Source organism: Salvelinus fontinalis, unplaced genomic scaffold, assembly GCF_029448725.1.
Source record: "Salvelinus fontinalis isolate EN_2023a unplaced genomic scaffold, ASM2944872v1 scaffold_1596, whole genome shotgun sequence".
Lineage (NCBI taxonomy): Eukaryota > Metazoa > Chordata > Actinopteri > Salmoniformes > Salmonidae > Salvelinus > Salvelinus fontinalis.
Window position 1 is genome coordinate 7,749 of NW_026601805.1, and position 6,027 is coordinate 13,775.

General features: G+C 39.1%; 1 long non-coding RNA gene across 1 annotated transcript; it reads left to right on the forward strand.

Annotated features, from left to right (window-relative positions):
* Window positions 1-223: 223 nt before the first annotated feature.
* On the forward strand, window positions 224-5,815 carry LOC129849637 (uncharacterized). Its single transcript, XR_008758676.1, has 2 exons — window positions 224-752; window positions 4,250-5,815. It is a non-coding gene; the product is annotated as an uncharacterized LOC129849637 (long non-coding RNA).
* Window positions 5,816-6,027: the final 212 nt, after the last annotated feature.

Here is a 6,027-nt window from a genome sequence, read left to right on the forward strand (position 1 = left end):
GCCTTAAATGTGCTGTAGTAAAATAAAATGTATTCGCACTAATCAATCAACACATTCCTGTCTTTGTATTTCTCAATTTAATAGCATTATTTAATGAAATCCATTTCCTCAACTGCATTTCCCACTCCAGTCAGCAGACGGCGATGTTGCTATCTGCATTTCCCACTCCAGTCAGCAGAGCCAGCGATGCCGCTATCGTGACGTATAATGTAGTGGCCGGTCATCAAAAACAACAAGTCAACCAACTCGGTAGCTTGCTAGCCAACGTAGCCAAAAGATTCAAGCTGTTTTTACGCTTTCGGTGTATATTAGCTGCTGTGTTTTAGACACACTTCTATCGTATATACTTGTTAGCCTATTTAATTTAATGTTACGTTATTTTTTATTAGTCAGATATAGTAGCTGGCTGGTTAAATTAGCACTAGCTTAGTCGCTAATGATAGCTAGCTAGCTAATATCCCCGAACATGAGCTCACTAAGCTTCTCCCCTCCTGCTAAAGAAGAAGAGGTCTGCTGGACGGAGAAAGAAGCTCTGGGGCTGAACATTGTAGGGAAAGAGGAGAAGGAAGAGGAGGATGTCACAGTTAAAAAATAAATTGAGGGTGAGGCTGTTACAGTGAAAGAGGAAGACGCGTTCACAGTGAAAGAAGAGGATGAGAAAGAGGATGCCGTCTTTGTTGTGAAGAAGGAAGGGGAGATTTCTGTCACATTGAAAGATGAAGAGGTGGAGGTAGGAGATCTGATTTACATCAGTAAGTACCGCCTTAAATAGGGTTTTCCACTTTGGATATTCGGAGTTGGCTCGTCAATACCTCTTCAAGGGAGGGCCCTAGGATGATGACTGATATGTCTAGAATCAGACGACGTAGAGAGCAAGCTACCCCTTGTTTTCTCCGTTCCGTTTCCAAAAAGTGACTTTACATATATATTTGAGAAGGGTCTATCTGGGGGCCACGGCATGTAGTGATTTTAATGTAGTTATGATTTACTACACACAGTGCCCCCCAATAGTGCCATGCGAGAGTTGGGTTGGCTACACCAACGATAATGGATATACTGACAATAAGTCTCTGCCCTAACAAGCGGAGTCGTTGTCCACAAAGCAGCACTGTGGTTTGTCTAGCTCCCGCCTATCCTTTCTTTGGATTGGTGGATCTTATTATTATTGTTATCTATTGTTTATATTCTATGAGGGTTGTTGTCGTCAACCGCCTGTATTCAATGGAGAGAGATGCTAAGCTACTAGCATGAATATGCATAGTGATCTGGAGACAACTCCTATAGTGTTTTTTATCAAAGTTGTCGGTATGTCACGTGTCCACATAACAATTAAAGAATTACGACACTTCTGTTAGATCAAGTAAACCTCACGTAGCAAATAAGCAATTCATTTTGTTGTTGACCAAATTCAACACTTTCCACATTGGGTTGATAATTGTTTCCACTAGAGAGACAACCAATTGAGTACAACCTACTGTAACCTACTGGCATGACCTAGAGAGAGAACCAATTGGGTACAACCTACTGTAACCTACTGGCATGACCTAGAGAGAGAACCAATTGGGTACAACCTACTGTAACCTACTGACACGACCTAGAGAGAAAACCAATTGGGTACAACCTACTGTAACCTACTGACATGACCTAGAGAGAAAACCAATTGGGTACAACCTACTGTAACCTACTGACATGACCTAGAGAGAAAACCAATTGGGTACAACCTACTGTAATTGCATGAGAAAATAATGGTACCAGTCAAAAGTCTCCATGACTCTGCCGTTGTGCTGTAGAATTTGTGAACTTTGTCGCTTGTATAATAAGGGACTATCATTTGTCCCAACATCACAGGACACAGACTTTGATAAAGACTTCCAAAAGTTTTCCCGCAGTTTGAGATCGACTGAGTTTTTTTAATGGGGTTTCACCCTGTGCACCTGCCAATGTAAATCCATTGAACGAGACAAGTTACCAGACAGGACATATTGCTGATGCTCTTCCTATTGATAACCTGAATGACAATTAACTTGTTGGTGGTCGTGATGACGGCCTATTCGATGACGTCCATCGGGATTCCCCCCAAAAAAGAAGACGCTCTGGATTGATCACTGGAGTCAGATGTGAAGGAGGAGGTTGATCATCAGGAGTCAGATGTGAAGGAGGAGGTTGATCATCAGGAGTCAGATGTGAAGGAGGAGGTTGATCATCAGGAGTCAGATGTGAAGGAGGAGGTTGATGGCCACATCAGTGAATTGTACTTTTTGGAGAAAAGTCCTCTGGTCTGATGAAACAAATATAGAACTGTTTGGCAATAATGACCATCGTTATGTTTGGAGGGAAAAGGGGGAGGCTTGCAAGCCAAAGAACACCATCCTAACTATGAAGCACGCCGGTGGCAGCATCATGTTGTGGGGGTGCTTTGCTGCAGGAGGGACTGGTGCACTTCACAAAATAGATGGCATCATGAGGAGGGGAAATTATGTGGATATATTGAAGCAACATCTCAAGACATCAGTCAGGAAGTTAAAGCTTGGTCGCAAATGGGTCTTCCAATTGGACAATGACCCCAAGCATACTTCCAAAGTTGTGGCAAAATGGCTTAAGGACAACAAAGTCAAGGTATTGGAGTGGCCCTCACAAAGCCCTGACCTCAATCGTATAGAAAATTTGTGGGCAGAACTGAAAAAGCGTGTGCGAGCAAGGAGGCCTACAAACCTGACACAGTTACACCAGCTCTGTCAGGAGGAATGGGCCAAAATGCACCCAACGTATTGTGGGAAGCTTGTAGAAGGCTACCTGAAACGTTTGACCCAAGTTAAACAATTTAAAGGCAATGCTACCAAATACTAATTGAGTGTATGTAAACTTCTGACCCACTGGGAATTTGATGACATAAAAGCTGAAATAAATCATTCTCTCTACCATTATTTTGACATTTCACATTCTTAAAATAAAGTGGTGATCCTAACAGACCTAAGACAGGGAATTTTTACTAGGATTAAATGTCAGGAATTGTGATGAGATTAAATGTATTTGGCTAAGGTGTATGTAAACTTTCGACTTCAACTGTAGGTACCGTTACTGTGTTAAAAACAGAGGCAGTGGTGGGACTGATGTGTGTGGTGTTAAAGGGGAAATCTGAAATGTATTTCTTAACATTGGAGTAAAAAAATAATGACATCTTTGTTATTGTTTCAACTGCAGATTGGTTGTTTGTTGTGTGGCTTTTTTAAAGGGGCAACCTAGGATTTAAACAGAAACAAAATGGCAGCCCAGAGACCTGAGCTGTGTTGGAATACTCATACTAACTGTACTATTTGTGACGTACATTGAGTTTGTAGTATGCTTATTGGTCGTAGTATGATATAGTTGGTTTAGCCAAAAGTTCCCTGGTAAGCAAGCATTTCTAAACTTTATGGGGTACTATTTTGGTGTGATGTCATTATGGGGTATTGTCTGAAGATAGATAAAAAAAAATAAAAAAAAGTCATCCATTTTAGAATAATAGCCAAAGAACATTTTACTGGTTGAAGTCATTTTTAAATACAAAGTAGTACATTTTCGACAAAAACATAAACATTATATTAATCAGGACATTCAAATGAACCTTACAATTATAATCCAAAGTAGTGTGAAATGCACTCATAAGCAACCTGTAAATGGAGGCTATATCTGCTGTCAGCCTATGAGAACTCCCCTGAGTTTTCCCCCACGGTGGTGAATTAGTGAATAGACACAGAGCTTAATGTGAGTTTCCTTGAGTAGCACTCCTGATCTTGCACTGATAGTGTGTTGTCATATTCAGAATACATTGTGGAAAAACTCAAATCTTTGCTCACCTTTTTTGCTTCAGGCAGATATGCAACATCCATAACTAGTGGTTTCTGCATTATCAGGGAGGTGTTTCTGCAACCAAATTGCATGTGCATCGCCCTTGTCGCAATTTTAGCAAACACAGAAAGGGGCCGATATTGGAGACCAAAAGTCATCTGGCACACTGCTTAGGATTTCAACAACTTTTACTTTTTTCTAGCCTAAAATCATTGATGTTACTACTAATGTGAAAACAAGACTAAATATGACTATTGTTGCTCACTTGGCTGTCTTAAGACAATTGTCAAGTAATTTTAACATTCATTACAGACGTCAATTGTTGTACAACATCATGGCTACGCTGTTGGCATCACCTTTTACAGTGGATTTCTGCTGTTGTGGGCCTTTAACCATCTGTCTGACTTTGTTGTTCACACAGGAGAGAGACGTGACTATCGTGGATCCTCTGGGGAGCCTCAACAACATCATGGAGCTGACGAGGCAGAGAAGAGTCCCTCCCGATCAGAACACCTCAAGAAACACCAGAGGAGACCCACAGGGAAGAAATCTCACTGCGGGAAAGGTTGCAAGTCTTCATCAGAACTTAAAATACACCAGCGAGTACACACAGGAGAGAAATCTCACTACTGTTTTGATTGTGGGAAGAGTTACTTAAGATCGGAATCACTAAAAGTACACATGAGAATTCACACAGGAGAGAAACCTTATAGCTGTGATCAATGTGGGAAGAGGTTTAATCACTCAAGCTGCCTGATAGTACACCTGAGAGCACACACCGGAGAGTAACCTTACCACTGCTCTGACTGCAGAAAGAGTTTTATTAGTTCAACAGATTTAAAGTCACACCAGAAAATACACATAGTAGAGAAACCTTTTACCTGTACTTAATGTGGGAAGAGGTTTAATCACTCAAGCCGGCTGATAGTACATCTGAGAACACACACAGGAGTGAAACCTTATAGCTGTGATCAATGTGGGAAGAGTTTTGTTACATCTAGCCATCTGACTATACACCAGAGAACACACACAGGAGAGAAATCTTATAGCTGTAGTCAATGTGGGAAGAGTTTTATTCAGTCAAGCAGCCTGGTATCACACCAGAGAACACACACAGGAGAGAAACCTCATAGCTGTGATCAATGTCACAAGAGATACTCTGTTAAAAGATCTCTGATCAAACATCAGAAAATACATACATGAAGTAGTTGTTTCATGATATCAATGAACTGTCACAATGTAGAATATTTGAATGATGTCACAATGTAGAATGTTTTAACATTGTAGTAGGAATACAAAGGATTTGAATTTGATAAAAGTCCATATTGATACAGAAACACTAAACCATGATTTAGATGTATTAAGAACAAGTTGATTGACAAAGTCATGAAAAATGGAATAAACCACATCTTGGCTCTGATAAAAGATATGGCTCTGGGGTCAAAATGATCCATGTCAGAACTATGGTTCAATGTAAATATGTAGTGGGTCTAAAGTTTGTTTTAAATTATCACTCATTAAACACGAATCAATCAACACATGCTTCTCTTTGAACGACTTAATATAATATTACACTTTTATGAAATAAATGAAAATAAACTTTTGGTTCCTCAACTGCGTTGCCCACTCCAGTCAGCAGAAAGAGACGCAGCAGAAGTGCCTCTTTTTAGATTTGATTTATATATTTTTTTATTCAAAATGCAGATCTACAATTTACATTGTTACATCATACAGAACAGAACACAGGTATTAACAAGAAAATACTAAAACAGACAAAACATATAAATAATTAACTATTCTAGTGTAGTTGTAATCACTCTGAAAAAATCTATAATGATTCAGGAAGATGTTTTTGTTGTTGTTATTCACTAGGATTAACGTTTTAATAAAATAGTTACATTCAATCAGAAAAATGTAGAATTTTGGTATAGAATTTTTGTTTGTGTATAAAGTATTTGGCAACAAGAATAAAAAAAATGAACAATCATTTCAGTGGTCTTGTTATCATTGCAATAGTAACATATTATATCTTTCAGGTCAAAAACATGGGTCGTGTTCATAATGGGAAATAAGTATTTTAAGGTTTTCCCAAATTCTGACACAAATTTACATTAAAGAACAAGTGGGACAGATTCTCACCTTTTTTTCACAGAAAACGCAGATATCATCAACAGCCACACATTTGGATATCATAGAATT